Source organism: Triticum aestivum, chromosome 1B (assembly GCF_018294505.1).
Source record: "Triticum aestivum cultivar Chinese Spring chromosome 1B, IWGSC CS RefSeq v2.1, whole genome shotgun sequence".
Lineage (NCBI taxonomy): Eukaryota > Viridiplantae > Streptophyta > Magnoliopsida > Poales > Poaceae > Triticum > Triticum aestivum.
This window is the reverse complement of record NC_057795.1, coordinates 516,984,377-516,995,726: the sequence shown is the minus strand read 5'-3', so window position 1 is coordinate 516,995,726 and position 11,350 is coordinate 516,984,377.

The window sequence follows — 11,350 nt, the reverse complement described above, 5'->3', positions numbered from 1 at the left end:
ACGACGTCCTCCTCGAGTAGGGGCTCGCGAAGGAGAAGGGGTTCCTTGACAACGAGGACACGAGGCGCCGCGAGAAGAAGGCGCATGACGACATCTACGTCGACCTCGTCTCCGCCGACGACAACTGAAGAGGTCCCTCGCCTCAACATTGCCACCAAACCCTGATGGCTCCGGTGAGCCTAATTTTGGCTTTAGGGTTATGGTGGCCATTGCCTATTGCTACCTCTTGAGCTTGCGTTGGTTTTTCCTTGAAGAGAAAAGGGTGATGCAACAAAGTAGCGTAAGTATTTTCCTCAGTTTTGAGAACCAAAGTATCAATCCAGTAGGAGACAACGCAGAAGTCACCGAATACCTGCACAAACAATCAACAACTTGCACCCAACGCGATAAAGGGGTTGTCAATCCCTTCACATTCACTTGCAAAAGTGAGATCCGATAGAGATAGATAAATGATAAAGTAAATATTTTTGGTATTTTTGGTTTATAGATCGGAAAGTAAAAGATTGCAAAATAGTAGATCGGAAACTAGCAAGATGTAAAAAAGATTCAATATAATGGAAAAGAGACCTGGGGGTCATCTATTTCACTAGTGGCTTCTCTCAACATAGCAAATATTATGGTGGGTGAACAAATTACTACCGAGCAATTTATAGAAGAGCGCATAATTATGATGATATCTAAGGCAATGCTCATGAACATAGGCATCACGTCCGTATCAAGTAGACCGAAACGATTCCGCATCTACTACTATTACTCCACACATCGACCGACTCCTGCCTGCATCTAGAGTATTAAGTTCATAAAAAACAGAGTAACGCATTAAGTAAGATGACATGATGTAGAGGAATTAACTCAAGCAATATGATGAAAACCCCATCTTTTTATCCTCGATGGCAACAATACAATACGTGTCTTGCTGCCCCTACTATCACTGGGAAAGGACACCGCAAGATTGAACCCAAAGCTAAGCACTTCTCCCATTGCAAGAAAGATCAATCTAGTAGGCCAAACTAAATAGATAATTCGAAGAGACTTGCAAGGATATCAAATCATGCATATAAGAATTCAGAGAAGAACCAAATAATATTCATAGATAATCTGATCATAAATCCACAATTCATCGGTTCTCGGCAAACACACCGCAAAAGAATATTACATTGAATAGATCTCCAAGAACATCGAGGAGAACATGGTATTGAGAATCAAAGAGAGAGAAGAAGCCATCTAGCTACTAGCTATGGACCCAAAGGTCTGTGGTAAACTACTCACGCTTCATCAGAGAGGCAATGGTGTTGATGTAGAAGCCCTCCGTGATCGAATCCCCCTCCGGCAGGACGGCGAAAAAGGCCCCTAGATGGGATCTTACGGGTACAGAAGGTTGCGGTGGTGGAAAACTGGTTTCGTGGATCCCCTGGATGTTTTTAGGGTATAAGAGTACATATAGGCAAAGGAGCTAGGCCAGGAGAGCTACGAGGGGCCCACGAGGTAGGGGGCGCGCCCTCCTGCCTTGTGGCCACCTCGTCGCGTCTCCGACTTCATCTCCAAGTCTTCTGGTTTCCTTTCGGTCCAAGAAAGATCATCGCGAAAGTTTCATTCCGTTTGGACTCCATTTGGTATTCCTTTTCTGCGAAATTCTAAAATAGGCAAAAAAAACAGAAACTGGCACTGGGATCTCGGTTAATAGGTTAGTCCCAAAAGTAATATAAAATAGCATATAAATTCCTATTAAACATCCAAAACATATAATATAATTGCATGGAACAATAAAAAATTATAGATACGTTGGAGACATATCAAGCATCCCCAAGCTTAATTCCTGCTCGTCCTTGAGTAGGTAATGATAAAAATAGACTTTTATGTGGAATGCTACCTAACATATTTATCCATGTAATTTTCTTTATTATGGCATGAATGTTTAGATCCGAAAGATTCAAAACAAAAGTTTAATATCGACATAAAAATAATAATACTTCAAGCATACTAACAAAGCAATTATGTCTTCTCAAAATAACATGTCCAAAGAAAGTTCATCCCTACAAAATCATATAATTTGGTATGCTCCATCTTCGTCACACAAAATATTCAAATCATGCACAACCCAGGTTTCAGCCAAGAAATTGTTTCATACTTTAGTATTCTCAAAATTTTCAACTTTCACGCAATACATGAGCGTGAGGCATGGACATAACACTATAGGTGGAATAGAATGGTGGTTGTGGAGAAGACAAAAAAGAGGAGATAATCTCACATCAACTAGGCGTATCAATGGGCTATGGAGATGCCCATAATAGATATCAATGTGAGTGAGTAGGGATTGCCATGCAACGAATGCATGAGAGCTATAAGTGTATGAAAGCTCAAAAAATAAACTAAGTGGGTGTGCATCCAACTTGCTTGCTCATGAAGACCTAGGGCATTTGAGGAAGCCCGTCGTTGGAATATACAAGCCAATTTTTATAATGAAAAATTCCCACTAGTATATGAAAATGACAAAATAAGAGACTCTCTAACATGAAGATCATGGTGCTACTTCAAAGCACAAGTGTGGAAAAAGGATAGTAACATTGCCCCTTCTCTCTTTTTCTCTTTTTTTGATTGGCTTATTTGGCCTCTTTTTTTTGGCTTCTTTGGCCACTTTTTTTTATTTCCTCACGTGGGACAATGCTCTACTAATGATGATCATCACACTTCTATTTACTTATAACTCGAAAAATTACAACTCAATGCTTAGAATAGAATATGACTCTATGTCAATGCCTTCGGCTGTGTACCGGGATGTGCAATGAATCAAGAGTGACTGATACGTCTCCATCGTATCTACTTTTCCAAACACTTTTGCCCTTGTTTTGGACTCTAACTTGCATGATTTGAATGGAACTAACCCGGACTGACGCTGTTTTCAGCAGAATTGCCATGGTGTTATTTTTATGTAGAAATAAAAGTTCTCGGAATGACCTGAAACTTCACGGAGAATATTTTTGGAATCAATAAAAAATACTGGCGAAAGAAAACACCTGGGTGCGCCCCCCTGTCTCGTGGGCCCCCTGGAGCTCCACCGACCTCAACTCCAACTCCATATATTCACGTTCGGGGAGAAAAAAATCAGAGAGAAGGATTCATCGCGTTTTACGATACGGAGCCGCCACCAAGCCCTAATCTCACTCGGGAGGGCTGATCTGAAGTCCGTTCGGGGCTCCGGAGAGGGGAATCCATCGCCGTCATCATCATCAACCATCCTCCATCACCAATTTCATGATGCTCCCTGTCGTGCGTGAGTAATTCCATCGTAGGCTTGCTGGACGGTGATGGGTTGGATGATATTTACCATGTAATCGAGTTAGTTTTGTTAGGGTTTGATCCCTAGTATCCATTATGTTCTAAGATTGATGTTGCTATGACTTTGCCATGCTTAATGCTTGTCACTAGGGCCCGAGTGCCATGATTTCAGATCTGAACCTATTATGTTTTCATGAATATATGTGAGTTCTTGATCCTATCTTGCAAGTCAATAGTCACCTACTATGTGTTATGATCCGGCAAATCCGAAGTGACAATAATCAGGACCACTCTCGGTGATGACCGTAGTTTGAGGAGTTCATGTATTCACTAAGTGTTAATGCTTTGGTCCAATACTCTATTAAAAAGAGGCCTTAATATCCCTTAGTTTCCAATAGGACCCCACTGCCACGGGAGGGTAGGACAAAAGATGTCATGCAAGTTCTTTTCCATAAGCACGTATGACTATATTCGGAATACATGCCTACATTACATTGATGAACTGGAGCTAGTTCTGTGTCACCCTATGTTATAACTGTTGGTCGCATCCGACATAATTATCCATCACTGATATAATGCCTACGAGCTTTCCATGTATTGATCTTTGCTTAGTTACTTTACCGTTGCCACTGTTACAATTACTACAAAACTGCTACTGTTACTTTTGCCACTGTTACCGTTACTTCCATATTACTTTGCTACTAAATACTTTGCTGCAGATATTAAGTTTTCCAGGTGTGGTTGAATTGACAATTCAACTACTAATACTTGAGAATATTCTTTGGCTCCCTTGTGTTGAATAAATAAATTTGGGTTGAATACTCCACCCTTGAAAACTGTTGCGATCCCTTATACTTGTGGGTTATCAGTGACATGTATGAAAGAGTTATGAAAGGTGTCTTTTCCACAAATACGATGTCAACTACATGATCATGCAAAGCAATATGACAATGATGAAGCGTGTCATAATAAACGAAACGGTGGAAAGTTGCATGGCAATATATCTCAGAATGGCTATGGAAATGCCATAATAGGTAGGTATGGTGGCTGTTTTGAGGAAGGTAAATGGTGGGTATATGGTACCGGCAAAAGTTGCGCAACAAAAGAAAGGCTAGCAATGGTGGAAGGGTGGGAGTGCGTATAATCCATGGACTCAACATTAGTCATAAAGAATTTACATACTTATTGCAAAAATCTACAAGTCATCAAAACCAAGCACTGCGCGCATGCTCCTAGGGAAAGGGTTGGTAGGATTTAACCATCACGCGATCCCGACCTCCACACAAAGGATGACAATCAAAGAGATACCTCATGCTTAAAATTTGTTACGCAACGGTTACCATATGTGCATGCTATGGGACTCACAAACCTCAACGCAAGTATTTCTCAAATTCACAATTACTCCACTAGTATGACTTGAATATCACCATCTTCATATCTCAAAATAATCATAAAGAATCAAACTTCTCATAATATTCAATGCACTTTATATGCATTTTTTTATTATATCCCTCTTGGATGCCTATCATATTAGGACTAGTTTTATAACCCAAGCAAATTACCATGCTGTTCTAAAAGACTCTCAAAATAATATAAGTGAAGCATGAGAGTTCAACAATTTCTATAAAATAAAGCCACCGCCGTGCACTAAAATGATATAAGTGAAGCACTAGAGCAATATTGCCTAGCTCAAAAGATATAAGTGAAGCACATAGAGTATTCTAATAAATCACGATTCATGTGTGTCTCTCCAAAAAGGTGTGTACAGCAAGGATGATTGTGGTAAACTAAAAAGCAAAGACTAAAATCATACAAGACGCTCCAAGCAAAACACATATCATGTGGTGAATAAAAATATAACCTCAAGTAAAGTTACCGATAGACGAAGACGAAAGAGGGGATGCCTTCCGGGGCATCCCCAAGCTTAGGATTTTGGTTATCCTTGAATATTACCTTGGGGTGCCTTGGGAATCCCCAATCTTAGTCTCTTGTCACTCCTTATTCCATAGTCCATCAAATCCTTACCCAAAACTTGAAAACTTCACAACACAAAACTCGACAGAAAATCTCATGAGCTCTGTTAGTATAAGAAAATAAATCACCAGTTTAAGGTACTGTTGCAAACTCATTCTTTATTTATATTGGTGTAATATCTACCGTATTCCAACTTCTCCATGGTTCATACCCCCCCGATACTACCCATAGATTCATCAAAATAAGCAAACAACACGCGAAAAACAGAATCTATCAAAAACAGAACAGCCTGTAGTAATCTGAATATTTTGAATAATTCTGTAACTCCAAAAATTCTGAAATAAATTTGTGAACGTGAGGAATTTGTCTATTAATCTTATGCAAAAATAATCAACTCAAAATCACTCTTCTTTAGAAATTAAAAATAATCTCGTGAGTGCAAAAGTTTCTATTTTTCAGCAAGATCAAATCAACTTTCACCCAAGTCTTCCCAAAGGTTCTACTTGGCATGAACACTAATTAAAACATGAAACTACATCTAACAAGAGGCTAGATGAATTATTTATTATTGAAAAGGAACAAATAGCAAAGAACAAAAATAAAATTGGGTTGCCTCCCAACAAGCGCTATCGTTTAACGCTCTTAGCTAGGTATAAAAATGCGAATAGATCTAGGTATTGCCATCTTTGGCATGTAATCCATAAGTGGCTCTCATAATAGATTCATAAGGAAATTTAATTTTATTCCTAGGGAAGTGTTCCATGCCTTTCCTTAATGGAAATTGGAACCTAATGTTTCCTTCTTTCATATCAATAATTGCACCAATCGTTCCAAGGAAAGGTCTACCAAGAATAATAGGACATGTAGGATTGCAATCCATATCAAGAACAATGAAATCTACGGGCACATAGTTCCTATTTTTAACAATAAGAACATCATTAATCCTTCCCATAGGTTTCTTAATAGTGGAATCCGCAAGATGCAAATTTAAAGAACAATTATCAAATTCATGGAAACCTAACACATCACACAAAGTTTTTGGAATAGTGGAAACACTAGCACCCAAATCACACAAAGCATAGCATTCATAATCTTTAATATTAATCTTAATAGTACATTCGCACTCATCATAAAGTTTTCTAGGGATAGAAACTTCTAATTCAAGCTTTTCTTCAAAAGATTGCATCATAGCATCAATGATATGTTTAGTTAAAGCTTTGTTTTGATTATAAGCATGAGGAGAATTTAACATAGATTGCAACAAGGAAATACAATCTATTAAAGAACAATTATCATAATTAAATTCCTTTAAATCCAAAAGAGTGGGTTCATTGCTACTTAAAGTCTCGACCTCTCCAATCCCATTTTTATCATTTTTTGCATCTTGATCTAAAAACTCTGAATCATTGGGACGCCTTTTAACTAAAGTTGACTCATCTCCAGTCCCATCCTTATCAAGATTCATATTGGAAAACAAAGATTTAATAGGAGTCACATCAATCACTTTTAGATCTTCATCATTATTATCATGAAAACTAGAAGAACATGCTTTTACAAACCAATCTTTTTTAGCATGCATCTTAGCGGTTCTTTCTTTGCACTCATCAATGGAAATTATCATGGATTTGAAAGACTCATTGATATCATGCTTGGGTAGGATAGATCTAAGTTTCAAAGAATCAACATCAAGAGAAACTCTATCCACGTTCCTAGCCAAATCACCAATCTTGAGAAAGTTTTCTTCAATCAAAGCATTGAAATTCTTTTGCAAACTCATAAATTCTTTAACACTATTCTCAAAATAAGAGGGCTTCTTAAAATTTCCATAAGAGTTGTTTTATGGATTTCCATAATTATTAGAGGAATTACTAGGAAACGACCTAGGATTAAAATTGCCTCTATATGCGTTGTTACCAAAATTGTTCCTACCAACAAAATTCACATCCATAGATTCATTATTATTCTCAATCAAAGTGGACAAAGGCATATCATTTGGATCAGAAGAAACACTTTTATTAGCAAATAATTTCATAAGTTCATCCATCTTTCCACTCAAAACATTAATCTCTTCAATCGCATGAACCTATTTACTAGTGGATCTTTCGGTGTGCCATTGTGAATAATTAACCATAATATTATCTAGGATCTTAGTAGCTTCTCCTAAAGTGATTTCCATAAAAGTACCTCCCGCGGCCGAATCTAAAAGATTTCTAGAAGAAAAATTCAATCCGGCATAATTTTTTTGTATAATCATCCACAACTTCAAACCATGTGTAGGGCAATTACGTATCATCAATTTCATCCTCTCCCAAGATTGTGCAACATGCTCATGATCAAGTTGCTTAAAATTCATAATATCATTTCTAAGGGAGATGATCTTAGTAGGAGGAAAATACTTAGAGATGAAAGTATCTTTACACTTATTCCACGCATCAATACTATTTTTAGGCAAAGATGAAAGCCAAGTTTTAGCACGATCTCTAAGCGAAAACAGAAATAGCTTCAATTTAAGAATGTCATTATCCACATCTTTCATCTTTTGCATATCGCACAAATCAACGAAATTGTTTAGATGGGATGCGGCATCTTCACTAGGAGGGCCAGAAAATTGATCTTTCATAACAAGATTCAGCAAAGCGGCATTAATTTCACAAGACTCAACATTATTAGTGGGAGCAATCGGAGTGCTAACAAAACCATTGTTGTTGGTATTGGAAAAGTCACACAATTTGGTATTATCTTGAGCCATCGTGACAAAGCAAGCAATCCAACACACAAGCACACAAGAAGCAAGCGAAAAAATACGAATGGAAGAGGGGCGAAGAAAAGGCAAAGGTTTTCGAAAATTGTTTTAGAAGTGGGGGAGAGGAAAATGAGAGGCGAATGGCGAATAATGTAATGAAAGGGAGAAGAGTTTATGATGGGTACTTGGTATGGCTTGACTTCACGTAGATCTCCCCGGCAACGGTGCCAGAAATCCTTCTTGCTATCTCTTGAGATTGCATTGGTTTTCCCTTGAAGAGGAAAGGGTGATGCAGCAAAGTAGCGTAAGTATTTTCCTCAGTTTTGAGAACCTAGGTATTAATCCAATAGGAGACAACGCACAAGTCGCTGAATACCTGCACAAACAATCAACAACTTGCACCCAACGCGATAAAGGGGTTGTCAATCCCTTCACGATCACTTGCAAAAGTGAGATCTGATAGAGATAGATAAACGGTAAAGTAAATATTTTTCGTATTTTTGGTTTATAGATCGAAAAGTAAAAGATTGCAAAATAGTAGATCGGAAACTAGCAAGATGTAAAAGAGATTCAATATAATGGAAAAGACACCCGGGGGCCATAGGTTTCACTAGTGGCTTCTCTCAACATAGCAAATATTACGGTGGGTGAACAAATTACTACCGAGCAATTGATAGAAGAGCGCATAATTATGATGATATCTAAGGCAATGATCATGAACATAGGCATCACGTCCGTATCAAGTAGACCGAAACGATTCCGCATCTACTACTATTACTCAACACATCGACCGACTCCTGCCTGCATCTAGAGTATTAAGTTCATAAAGAATAGAGTAACACATTAAGTAAGATGACATGATGTAGAGGAATTAACTCAAGCAATATGATGAAAACCCCATCTTTTTTATCCTCGATGGCAACAATACAATACGTGCCTTGCTGCCCCTACTGTCACTGGAAAAGGACACCACAAGATTGAACCCAAAGCTAAGCACTTCTCCCATTGCAGGAAAGATCAATCTAGTAGGCCAAACTAAACCGATAATTCAAAGAGACTTGCAAAGATATCAAATCATTCATATAAGAATTCCGAGAAGAACCAAATAATATTCATAGATAATCTGATCATAAATCCACAATTCATTGGATCTCAGCAAACACACCGCAAAATAATATTACATCGAATAGATCTCCAAGAACATCGATGAGAACATGGTATTGAGAATCAAAGAGAGAGAAGAAGTCACCTAGCTACTAGCTATGGACCCAAAGGTCTGTGGTAAACTACTCACGCTTCATTGGAGAGGCAATGGTGTTGATGTAGAAGCCCTTCATGATCGAATTCCCCTCCGGCAGGATGCCGGAAAAGGCCCCTAGATGGGATCTCATGGGTACAGAAGGTTGCGACGGTGGAAAAGTGGTTTCGTGGCTCCCTTGGATGTTTTAGGGTATAAGAGTATATATAGGTGAAGGATATAGGTCAGGGGGGCTATGAGGGGCCCACAAGGTAGGGGGCGCGCCCTACCCCCTGGGCGCACCCTCCTGCCTCGTGGCCGCCTCATTGCGTCTTCGACTTCATCTCCAAGTCTTCTAGTTTCCTTTCGATCCAAGAAAGATCATCGCGAAAGTTTCATTCCATTTGGACTCCGTTTGGTATTCCTTTTTGTGAAACTCTAAAATCGGTAAAAAACAAAAATTGGCACTAGGCTCTCGGTTAATAGGTTAGTCCCAAAAATAATATAAAATAGCATATAAATTCCTATTAAACATCCAAAAAAGATAAAATAATAGCATGTAACAATCAAAAATTATATATGTTGGAGACGTATCACCTATCCTCATCTATTTAGTGTAATTTGTAGTGTATGTATGAGCTATGCATGCTTATTGTTGGTGCAATGATAGGCCCCTTATGTTTTGGAGTTTGTTGACATAAACAGTATGAGACTTATGTGTTTGCTAGTGCACACAGTGTAACAGGTCCCTGAAGAATCGAGGAGTTTGATGCAAACAACAAAGATAACTCTCTGCGTGGCGGCGAAGGTTATCACCGAAGATGAAGCTAACAAGAGTGACCCCTAAAAGTTGCTGAAGTACAAGCAATTGGTTCGGTATCTGTTCGAAGAAAATGACTGCGATCGAGGAATAATGAAGACGAAGTGAAGACGTAGCATTTGTTTTGTTAATCTTCTTTCTTCGAGTCATAGGACCACCATACTATTAAGAGGGGTGTAGCGTTCGAAGCTTTGATTCTCTGATGCTAAACCCAAATCCTATGGAAGATGTGTGTAACACCCACGATGTGGCTATATCTCCCACGTGTCGAAGCACGACTTAGAGGCATAACCGCATGGTGGTTTTGTCGCAAGAAGGGTCATCTTCACACAATCCCATGTAATGAACAAGAAAGAGATAAAGAGTTGGCTTACAATCGCCACTTCACACAGTGAACATAATAAATCATACATCATTCAGAGAGCACACATAGTCCGACTACGGACGAAGCCAAAAGAAAAGAAGATAACCCAACTGCTAGATCCCCGATCGTCCCAACTGGGCTCCACTACTGATCAACATGAAACGAAACATAGCAACGACCAAGATCTGCGTTGAGCTCCCATCTGAGCTCGGTTGCATCATCTGCACTGGTATCATCGGCACCTGCAACTGTTGTGATAGTATCTGGTGAGTCACGAGGACTCAGCAATCTCAAAACCCGCGAGATCAAGACTATTTAAGCTTCTGGGAAAGGAAGGGGTAAAGTGGTGGAGTAGCAGCAAGAACTAAGCATATATGGTGGCTAACATACGCAAATAAGAGCGAGAAGAGAAGCAACGGAACGGTCGAGAAGCTAGAAGTGATCAAGAAGTGATCCTTAACTCCTACTTACGTCAAACATAACCCAAAATTGTGTTCACTTCCCGGACTCCGCCGAAAAGAGACCATCATGGCTACACACGCGGTTGATGCGTTTTAATTAAGTCAAGTGCCAAGTTCTCTACAACCGGATATTAACAAATTCACATCTGCCACATAACCGCGGGCACGACTCTCGAAAGTTTATACCCTGCAGGGGTGTCCCAACTTAGCCCATCACAAGCTCTCACGGTCAACGAAGGATATTCCTTCTCCCAGGAAGACCCGATCAAACTCGGAATCCCGGTTTACAAGACATTTCGACAATGGTAAAACAAGACCAGCAAGACCACCCGACTGTGCCGACAAATCCCGATAGGAGCTGCACATATCTCGTTCTCAGGGCACACCGGATGAGAAGTCCGTACAACTAAAACCAGACCTCAAGTTTCCTTGAGGGGGCACTGCAAAGGGCTCTAGTTTGGACCAACACTCAGAG